The following is a 10,848-nucleotide window of genomic DNA, read 5'->3' as shown; positions in this document are numbered from 1 at the left end:
TTGAAATAGCTCAAATGGAATTCCATCACCTCCACTAGCTTTGTTCATAGTGATGTTTTCTAAGGTCCACTTGACTTCACATTCCAGGATGTCTGGCTCTAGGTGAGTGATCACACCATCGTGATTATCTGGGTTGTGAAGATCTTTTTGTACAGTTCTTCCATGTATTCTTGCCACCTCATCTTAATATATTCTGCTTCTGTTAGGTCCATACCATTTCTGTCCTTTATTGAGCCCATCTTTGCATGAAATGTTCCCTTGGTATCTCTAATTTTCTTGCAGAGATCTCTAGTCTTTCCCATTCTGTTGTTTTCCTCTATGTCTTTGCATTGATCGCTGAGGAAGGCTTTCTTATCTCTTCTTGCTATTCTTTGGAACTCTGCATTCAGATGCTTATATCTTTCCTTTTCTCCTTTGCTTTTCGCTTCTCTTCTTTTCACGCTATTTGTAAGGCCTCCCCAGACAGCCATTTTGCTTTTTTTCATTTCTTTTCCATGGGGATGGTCTTGATCCCTGTCTCCTGTACAATGTCACAAACCTCATTCCATACTTCATCAGGCATTCTATCTATCAGTCTAGTCCCTTAAATCTATTTCTCACTTCCACTGTATAATCATAAGCGATTTGATTTAGGTCATACATGAATGGTCTAGTGGTTTCCCTACTTTCTTCAATTTCAGTCTGAATTTGGCAATAAGGAGTTCATGATCTGAGCCACAGTCAGCTCCTGGTCTTGTTTTTGCTGACTGTATAGAGCTTCTCCATCTTTGGCTGCACAGAATATAATCAATCTGATTTCGGTGTTGACCATCTGGTGATGTCCATGTGTAGAGTCTTCTCTTGTGTTGTTGGAAGAGGATGTTTGTTATGACCAGTGCATTTTCTTTTTTTTTTTAAAGCTTTTATTGAATTTGTTACAATTTTGCTTCTGTTGTTTCATGTTCTGTTCTTTTGGCCAGGAGGCATGTGGGATCTTGGCTACCTAAGCAGGGATCAAACTCGCACCCCCTGCATTGGAAGGTGAAGTCTTAACCACTGACCAGTGCATTTTCTTGGCAAAACTCTATTAGTCTTTGCCCTGCTTCATTCTGTATTCCAAGGCCAAATTTGCCTGTTACTCCAGGTGTTTCTTGGCTTCCTACTTTTGCATTCCAGTCCCCTATAATGAAAAGGACATTCTTTTTTGGGTGTTAGTTCTAAAAGGTCTTGTAGGTCTTCATAGAACCGTTCAGCTTCAGCTTCTTCAGCATTCCTGGTTGGGGCATAGACTTGGATTACTGTGATACTGAATGGTTTGCCTTGGAAACGAACAGAGATCATTCTGCGATGGTGCAGGAATGGCTGAGAGAAGCTACCCCTGTCGTTTTTGTGATTGCATCCAAGTACTGCATTTCGGACTCTTTTGTTGACCATGATGGTTACTCCATTTCTTCTAAGGGATTCCTGCCCGCAGTAGTAAATACAATGGTCATCTGAATTAAATTCACACATTCCAGTCCATTTTAGTTTGCTGATTCCTAGAATGTCGACGTTCACTCTTGCCATCTCTTGTTTGACCACTTCCAATTTGCCTTGATTCATGGACCTAACATTCCAGGTTCCTATGCAATATTGCTCTTTACAGCATCATTCCTTGCTTCTATCACCAGTCACATCCACAACTGGGTATTGTTTTTGCTTTGGCTCCATCCCTTCATTCGTTCTGGAGTTATTTCTCCACTGGTCTCCAGTAGCATATTGGGCACCTACTGACCTGGGGAGTTCCTCTTTCAGTATCCTATCATTTTGCCTTTTCATACTGTTCATGGGGTTCTCAAGGCAAGAATACTGAAGTGGTTTGCCATTCCCTTCTCCAGTGGACCACATTCTGTCAGACCTCTCCACCATGACCCGCCTGTCTTGGGTGGCCCCACGAGCATGGCTTAGTTTCGTTGAGTTAGACAAGGCTGTGGTCCTAGTGTGATTAGATTGACTAGTTTTCTGTGATTATGGTTTCAGTGTGTCTGCCCTCTGATGCCCTCTTGCAACACCTACCGTCTTACTTCCGTATCTCTTACCTTGGACGTTGGGTATCTCTTCACAGCTGCTCCAGCAAAGTGAAGCCGCTGCTCCTTACCTTGGACGAGGGGTATCTCCTCACCGACGCCCCTCCTGACCTTGAACGTGTAATAGCTCCTCTAGGCCCTCCTGCGCCCGCGCAGCCACTGCTCCTTGGATGTGGGGTTGCTCCTCCCAGCCGCCGCCCCTGGCCTCAGGTGTGGGGTAGCTCCTCCCAGCCACCGCCCCTGGCCTCGGACATGGGGTAGCTCCTCTTGGCTGCTCCTGCGCTGTCGCAGCCTGGCACTCTTGGCCATCACCCCTGACCTCGGACGCGGGGTAGCTCCTCCCGGCTGCCCCCCCTGACCTTGGATGTGGGGTAGCTCCTCTCGGCCATTCCTGCGCCGTCCCAGCCTGGCACTCTTGGCCACTGCCCCTGACCTCGGACATGGGGTAGCTCCTCTCGGCCATTCCTGCACCGTGGCAGCCTGGCACTCTCAGCCACTGCCCCTGACCTCGGACGTGGGGTAGCTCCTCTTGGCCATTCCTGCGCCGTCGCAGCCTGGCACTCTCAGCCGCTGCCCCTGACCTCAGACGTGGGGTACTCCTCTGGGCCGCTGCCCCTCAGGCATGGGGTCCTCCCAGCTGCCCCCCCTGACCTTGGATGTGGGGTAGCTCCTCTCGGCCATTCCTGCGCCGTCCCAGCCTGGCACTCTTGGCCACTGCCCCTGACCTCGGAAGTGGGGTAGCTCCTCTCGGCCATTCCTGCACCGTGGCAGCCTGGCACTCTCAGCCACTGCCCCTGACCTCGGACGTGGGGTAGCTCCTCTTGGCCATTCCTGCGCCATCGCAGCCTGGCACTCTCGGCCACTGCCCCTGACCTCAGACGTGGGGTACTCCTCTTGGCCGCTGCCCCTCAGGCATGGGGTCCTCCCGACTTCTGCCCCTGACCTCGGATGTGGGGTAGCTCCCCTCAGCTGCTCCTGCGCTGTCACAACCTGGCACTCTCGGCCGTCGCCCCTGACCTCGGACGCTGGGTAGTTCCTCCCTGCTGCCGCCCCTCACCTCGGACGTGGGGTAACTCCTCTTGGCTGCTGCCTCTCAGGCATGGGGTCCTCCCGGGTTCTGCCCCTGACCTCGGAAGTGGGGTAGCTCCTCTCAGTCACGCTATGTGCGCCAGTTGCAGCCGCCCACGCTATGTGCCACACAAACTTGTCCACAGTCCCAGGTTTATCCTCGTTCTGTCTGACCCTGGTCCCCATGCTCTCAATGACCACTTCTCCTCACCATCTCCCAAGATCTCCTGCCTCACATCGTTCCCACAGCACACACACACTGGGCACACTGAGCAAAGCTGCAGTTATTTTATTAGAGTCAGCCTGACAGAGACCATATTATGTGAAACAGGTGTCTGGATTCCAGCTTTCGTTGAGAAGGAGAATAAAGGCAGGTAGATCAAGCGCCGACCAGGCATCCCTGGCAAAGATTATCTCGCCAAAGATGTCACACTGAGAATTAATCCTAAAACAGTATCCACCACTGAGGACAGTACATAGCCACTGCAATCCTCACTCAAGATGATGGAAATCTAGGAGGGAGGAGAAGGAGGAAAGACAGGACCTGAGCCCACAGCTTGGCTATTCTGTCTCCCCAGGATCACCTGACGCCTTACCCTCAGAGATTCAGCCCCATCCCCAGCAAGGACCTCTGCCCACAGACCCACTACTGGAGAGGGGGCTGCCAGCAGGCACCAGGGGGAGAATGGCTCCCTAATAGCCCAGGAACAGGTGTCAGGAGGGAGACAGAGTCACCAACCATGCCAGGGAGGGGAGGAGATAACAAGGGTCAGCAGGGCACAGCAGGGGCTGGTTCTGAGGAGGAGCAAGGTGCTAGAGTCTGGGTTTGGGTCACACCTCCGGCACCTGATCCTCTTCTGTCAGGTGTGCTGGGTGGACGGACTGTGCAGGCAGGTGTCGTAAACAACCCCATGTGCCCTGTGTGCTCATGTTAGTGCATGAAACTCTGTTCCTGGAAAACCTCTCATTTTAAAAAATCAACAACTTGAGGAAAATATGCTGAGATAGACTATTTAAAATCTCCAATACTTATGAAAAGAAGAAAGAGGGGAAAAAAGAATACTTCAGGAGATACATTGCTAGCTCAGGTGAGCAGCCACAAAGACCTAGAAGTCTCCTCAGTAGTTTCAGGCACCAAAATACCACAGTGGAAAATCAGGCTTGTAGGCACTGAGACCATCTCGGTGGAAATGGGGTTCTGAGCCAGAGCAATGGCCATCAGAGTGGGGAAAAGATGAAGGGAAGTGGAGATAAGTCATAAACCTTACAAACCTAGAGAATCTCATCCTGGAAAGAGACTCTTACTGTAGGGGATCCTTTACAATATTCCTAAAAGGAAGCTGATATTACTCCTTCAGATGTGGGAGCTGAATGCTTCCTTTCCTGTCAAGAATAAAATTCTACTCCTCCAATGCTAGCTCCTCACACTGAGGAAAAAAACATGAGTTAACATACTTGGTGCCAGTCCCCTATTGTGTGCAAGCTGACTGGCGTAACACAGGCATATTCAGTAGCAGAAGAGGCTGGACATGCAGGTGGACTGTCCTTGCATATTACAGGTGCTGCAGGGTGGAGCAAAGGTTTATGTGCTTCTTTGTTTATAGCTCTTGTCTGCCACATATCCCATGACTGCATGATCTATTACCATGTGGCATAGTGCACTATGCATGTTAGTGGGCAGGGCAGGGTAGGGGTGAGGGGAGTAAATTACCATGCTTTTTATATTCAACAGTTTGTCATCAAATCCCGCCTCATTGAAGCAATCCTGGATTCTTCCTATAGCTTCATTTTCTGCATCAGTAGCACTGACCAAACTGAGCGTTGAGTTCAACAATGTTTTGCTTCCAAGGGCCATTGAGCTAAACGCTGCACTAAACATAGGGCAGGCTTTGGCTGAAGGCACAGACAGAAAACACTTCATCAAAAGAATAACCAGAGTAGGAGGTTCCTGTTTCCCACCACTTGATAAGAACTCACACATCCAAAGCTTCCAGACTCACTTCCCAAAGCTTCCAGACCCGCCCTCACCCAGGACTGCTTACATCCCAGACAGAAAACCTTCCCTATGAGGCACTCCCAGCAGAGGGAGCAGCAAGAGGGGCGAGGTCTGGAGACTCCTCTGCCCTTGCCCACCATCCCCAGGCATATCAGCCAGCTTCCACCCTTCCAGTGAGCACCACTACACCCAAGAAACTATCCCCTATGGTGTGCACAGATAACGACCCTTCCAACTCCACACCACCCCCTCCCTTCAAAGACTTAAAGCCTCAAGAAGTTTGTGCAGGACTCCTGGGTACCATCAGACAGCTGCCCTCAGAATCTGCCCCGAGAAGCGGCTTGGACAGGACTGGGAAGGATGCAGTGAGAAGGAACTGGGCAAGGATCTGGACCCTCCTTCCTACCCTCATGCATCTCAAAGGTCAGCTCTCTGGTCACCAGCAAGGCCAGCACAAGCAGTGCTCCCTTCATCATGGTGGTGGCTGGAGTACTCTGCTAAGGGCAGGGTTTCTGTCACTTTATAAACAACTAGCTCCCTGAGCCCAGCCTATGCCCCTCCCAGGAGGAAGGGGCCTTGGCAAGGCTCCTGGCACAGGTGGCTCCCTAGGCCCTTGGGGTGTTTATGGTGGAAGCCCTTCCTACTCTGAGAGCAGAGCTCCTGGAGAAGATGTGGTAGCATCTTTGCCAAAGATCAAGTGGAGCTAACATTTCTAAGTGACTCCATTTGGAGCCAAGTGTGTTGATGTCCCAGCCCCAACCATCACCAGTTTTCCTGGTCATCCTTCCCCCAGCCCATCCTGGTTCCCAGGGGCAGCACTCTCCCAAACTAAGCAGTTGGAATCACAAGAGGGTCAAGGACGGTCTACACCACTGTTGGGCAGAAAAAAGGTAATCCAGAATCCTTCCTTTTCCCCCCAAGTCCTGGAGATAAGAATGAAGAGCTGGACCTTCCTGCAGCCTCTAAATATCTTAACAGCTTCAGTCTCTACACTGGGCCCTGAGTACTGATAGACAGTATCAGTACTGGAGCCTTGGGCTCCAAATCATTCCAACCTGGGAACTCATAACCTGAAGACATGTGGGTTTTCCCAGGCGCTGGTAATTCTGTAATATTGGATAACTCTACCAGCTTTCCTCTGGGCACTAAGAGAGCAAGTCCTGGCACATTCTGGACCTCTAGTGGCTCCAGCTTTGCCCCTTCTCCTGGGTGTCCCACCCTCTTCCATCTGTGAACCTGGTCTCAAGAGGTGTTTGGATGGCAGTCTATCCAGAAACATCAGTGAGCAGCTGTGGGGTGCGGTTTGTCTCCTGTATCTGAGACTCTATGAGATTCACAGCCCTACAGGACACAGGGGATGGGAGCTCTAAGGCCCAGACTGCTGGGTCCACCAGAGGTGGAACTGCACATGTGAAAACCCTCAAGAGCCAAACTCAACCTTCCAGGCTAGGAAAGCAGTTTGTTGGTACAAACAAAATGAGATTGACCTTGAAAACTCTTGAAGGAAGTCTGAGAAGCTCCCAATGGCCAAACTGGCAACAGTTAGACAGACAAAATAAATCAGAGTATTAGACGCTAACCCAAAGTATAAATTAATACCTGTGAGTTCAACTGATATGAAGAAATGATTAAATAAATAAATAGGGATTTCCCTAGATGCCCTCCTGTGCAATGAAAGCTGGTTCAATCCCCAGTTAGGGAACCAAGATCCCACATGCCCTGGGGCAACTAGAAGCATCCCACTGCAACTAGAAAGCCTGTGCTCTGCAAAGAAAAAAATCCACAAGTCGCAACCAAGACCTAGCACACTTAAACCATTAATAAACTAAAATAAATGAAACTAAATAAATGTGGGAGAGGAGACAAAAATTCCATACAGAAACATCCTGAATATCACAGGTAGATTATCCCCTCTAGGAGGCAGACTTAACTGTTCTGCCCCCTCAAGTGTGGGCTTGACTTATTAACTCACCTCCAAAGGAAACAAGAGGGGAAGGGGAAAAACAGTGCAGAAACCAGACAAAAACAATATTAATCAACTAATCAAGGCTGATATTCCCACTGGTAAGGCACACAGCTGTCATGTGTACCCTGATGTGAGGTGACAGGAAAGGCACTTCACCTGTGTGGTGTCTTCCTCAAACCAGAAAGTCTGAACCCCATGGGATATTATGAGAACAGCAGCAGACAAACTCAGCTTGGAGGCCTCCTATGATCCCTGGCCAATCCTCCTCATGACTGTCTAGGCCATGACAGACTAGGAGAGAATGAGTAAGCCACAGAGCAGAGGACACTGGGGACACATGACAGTGAATGCAGTGAGTATAGGTTGTGGATTTCATCCTGAAATACAGGAGACATTAATGGACAACCCAGGTGAAATCCAAATAAAGTATGAGGTTAGTTAGTAATAATTTTCTAATGTTGTTTCAGTTTTGAGAAATACTTGCAACTTTTCAATAAATAAAAAGTTCTCCAATTAAAAATTAATTAAAAAAAAAAACTTGCACAAGTAAAGGGCCACATCAGTGGCATTCCTCCACTGACCCTGACCAGCTCTTCATCCTGATGTCATCAAATATCCCCATGATCTGGGGACGTCTCAGAGGATCCTGTGGCACCCTCGGAAGGGCACTGGGCTGGATCCATAGCAGCCACCTGTGTTACTCAGCACTCCAGGCCCTGGCTCCTCTCCTCACAGAGTTGGGGAGGGCACTGGGGGCAGTGTCTTCTGAAGGACAGGAAGCATGGGATCCATGGGCAGGGGTCCCACATCATGGAAGTTCTGCCGCCACAGACAAAGAGCCAGCATGTGCAGCCTGGGCCTTGTGGTGTTCATCTTCCTGCCCAGGAACCTCTGAGGCACTTCTGCAACCACCTGAGCTGTTCGTGGGGTGACCTTCAGAGGGATGGTCCTCTGGCAGCAGGAGCCATGGCGAGGAGGGGCTGCATGGAAGTGAGCTGACACTGCAGCTCAGTACTTGGTGACTCTTTGCCAAGAGTAGTTACCGGATGTGAATCCTATTTGGCATAGGGTTCTGAGTGTGGTCACACCTTTGTGTCCCAAATTCAGATCAGGCATTCAGGAAACCTTAATCTGCCACAGGTGACTCAGGCAAAGGCCAGTCAGATGCCTCCAGCAAAAAACTACTTGATTATGACTCATTGCACATTTTAAACCTTTACCATATGTAATTACTTCCAGGTAATATTCATAAAGCCATCTAGAGTAGGTAGAATTAAAGATATTCTTGCTTATCACCTCAAGAAATGGAATATTCCTGCCATTATTCAAACAAACACTGTGCAACATCTACTGAATGCTGGGCCCTCTCCAATCCTGGGGATGCTGCAGTACACAGCACAGCTCTCGCTCTCCTGCAGCTCTTCATCACCTAAGAGGGAGGGAAAGACAGTGACCCCGTGGGAAGAGGCACTCTGGGAGAAGATGAAGCAGGGGGAGAAGACAGAGGGCTGTGGGGGGAGGATGGAGGCAGGACACTTTGATAGGCAGGCTCAAAAGTCTGGAGAAATCTGCCCTGTGATACTTGAAGACACCTGAGGATGAGGGAATGAATCATGCAGCCACTGGAGGAAGAGCCTTCCAGGCTGGGAGGACTCCACGTGCAGAGTCCCTGCTGCAGGAGCACACTTAGTCAGGTCAAGAAGCAGACAGGAGGCACTGAGGGAGGGGAGAAAGGCAGGGATAAGTTCACAGAGGCAGCAGCAGTGCAGGGCTGTTGTGCAACTGGCCCAGAGATTGTGGCCTAGAGTGGGCCTGGCTTTTCCTCGAGAGGAGATTGGGGGGAACAGTACAGAGACACTCAAGAGTAGAAAGAGTTGCAGAAAATGGATGTACCTAAAGACCATCATACTAAGTGAGGAATGTGAGACTAAGAAGCAGAAATATCTTACAATATCTTTTATATGAGGAATCTAAAAAGACATGATACAGATGGACTAACTTACAAAACAGAAACAGATTGACAGGGAATGAACTTATGGTTGCCTTGAGTAAGGATGAGGGGAAGTGATAATTAGGGATTTCAGCATAGACAGGTCCACAATGCTATATTTAAAATGGATTATCAATAAGGACCAATTGTACAGCACAGGGAACTTTGCTCAATGTTATGCGGCAGCCTGGATGGGGGGGCAGTTTGGGAAAGAATAGATACATGTATGTATTTTTATGGGTGAGTCTCTTTGTTGTCCACCTAAAACTACCATAAAACAGTTAATCCACTAAACTTCAATACAAAAGAAAAAGTTAAATTAAAAAAAAAAGACGTTGTAAAGAATAATCCTGTATATAATGATGTTCTATCAAAGTCACCAGTTGGCAGGACTGGTCAAGAGAAAACGAAATTTCTGGGCCAGCACATAGAAGAGCTTTCCAGGTTCCAGATACTTATTCAGGGAAGTAGCCCAACAAGGGCCACTGACAAGATCAAGGACACAGTGATAGCAGCAGGGCAGGAGCCACCAGAGACCCTGACCAGGGGCTCAGGGCTTTGCCTGGAATTTACTCCCTGTGAGACCATTTGCTAAGCACTGAGCTTCGTGAGGACCCATAAGGTCCACACCAGCCTCTCTTCAAGGTCACAGTTGTTCTGATAGCCTGTCACTGCCCATCATTCAGGAGGCCTGATCTGGGAGCACTTTTGCACTTTTTGGTGCAACTGGGGATTTTCAGTTGTTAAGCTTCCTGAGTCAGCTGCCTCTCCGACAGAGCCCTCCAGTGGGGAGGAGGCTGAGCCAGTGCCCTCTGTGGACTCAAGGACTAGCATCTTGCCAACACACACAGCTCCTCCTGTGCAGCCCCGGGCACCTTTACACTGTGGCCTGGCATATCTCCTGAAAAAAGGAAGCACGTGACACAGTCCCCTGGGGTGAGGACAAGCACAGGCATAAAAGGGCTCCAGGTGAGTAGCGAGCACCTGCCACCGGCACCATGACCCGGGCTGGAGCTCTTCTGCTGCTCTGCGCTGCCTTGCTCTTCATTGTGGGCGTTAGTGAGTAGCTATGATCTGGGCTCCCCAAGGGTTCTGACACCTTCCCAGGGCAGCAATAAGCATGTCAGAAAGGGAAGGGAACAGTGTGTTCTGGTAAGTATCTTTCAGGGAGTTTCCCCTTATCTTTCTGTTTCAGAGTGTGATGACATCTGCCCAGCCTTGAGGGACACTGTTGACCTGTTCCTATCAGGAAGCCATGAGGCCTATATTGAACAAGTTGAAAAGTATAACTAAAACTCTGATGTACTAGAAACCGCTGATACCCTGAAGAGCTGTGTTGATGAGAAGTTGACACCGGAGGATAAACAGGATACTCTCAGTGCTCTGGTGGGTCAGGCTGTCTGTGAATGTGCCTGTGGGACCTATGGCGGGGGCATGGGGGGGCAGAGAGGGATGTGTCAGGGGTCTGCTCAGGGCACTGGAAAGTGGGGGAGATCATTTCCTCTCCACCCTGGCCCTTCCCTGGGGACCTGGGAGCAGAAAGAACCTCATAAATGAGTAGGTAGAAAGGAAGAGGCCAACACCCACAGTGTGGGAAAGGATCCTGCAGGAAGACTCAATCCAGCCTGGAGTTCTTGAGCTGGCCCTGACTGCTCAGCTCTGCCTGGTCACAGGCCTGGGACCCTCCAGGCCCTCCTGACTCTGGGACACCACCTGCCTTTCGAGTTAGGCCCTCACCAGTGGCCTCCCTGACTTCAGCCTCTCCAGCACACGAACCTGAATC

At 49.8% G+C, this 10,848-nt stretch overlaps 1 long non-coding RNA gene across 3 annotated transcripts in view; it reads right to left on the bottom strand.

Annotated features, from left to right (window-relative positions):
* Positions 1-3,386: 3,386 nt before the first annotated feature.
* Positions 3,387-10,848, bottom strand: part of LOC133230454 (uncharacterized) — a 38,197-nt gene continuing 30,735 nt past the window's right edge. For all 3 annotated transcript variants that reach the window (XR_009730863.1, XR_009730862.1, XR_009730861.1), the window contains 2 exons: positions 4,825-5,006; positions 3,387-3,625 (listed from right to left, as the gene is read on the bottom strand). This is a non-coding gene — a long non-coding RNA (uncharacterized LOC133230454). The remainder of the gene's footprint in view (positions 3,626-4,824; positions 5,007-10,848) is intronic.

This window comes from Bos javanicus, chromosome 18 (genome assembly GCF_032452875.1).
Source record: "Bos javanicus breed banteng chromosome 18, ARS-OSU_banteng_1.0, whole genome shotgun sequence".
NCBI classification, from domain to species: Eukaryota; Metazoa; Chordata; class Mammalia; order Artiodactyla; family Bovidae; genus Bos; species Bos javanicus.
This window is presented reverse-complemented; position numbering and strand designations above follow the sequence as displayed.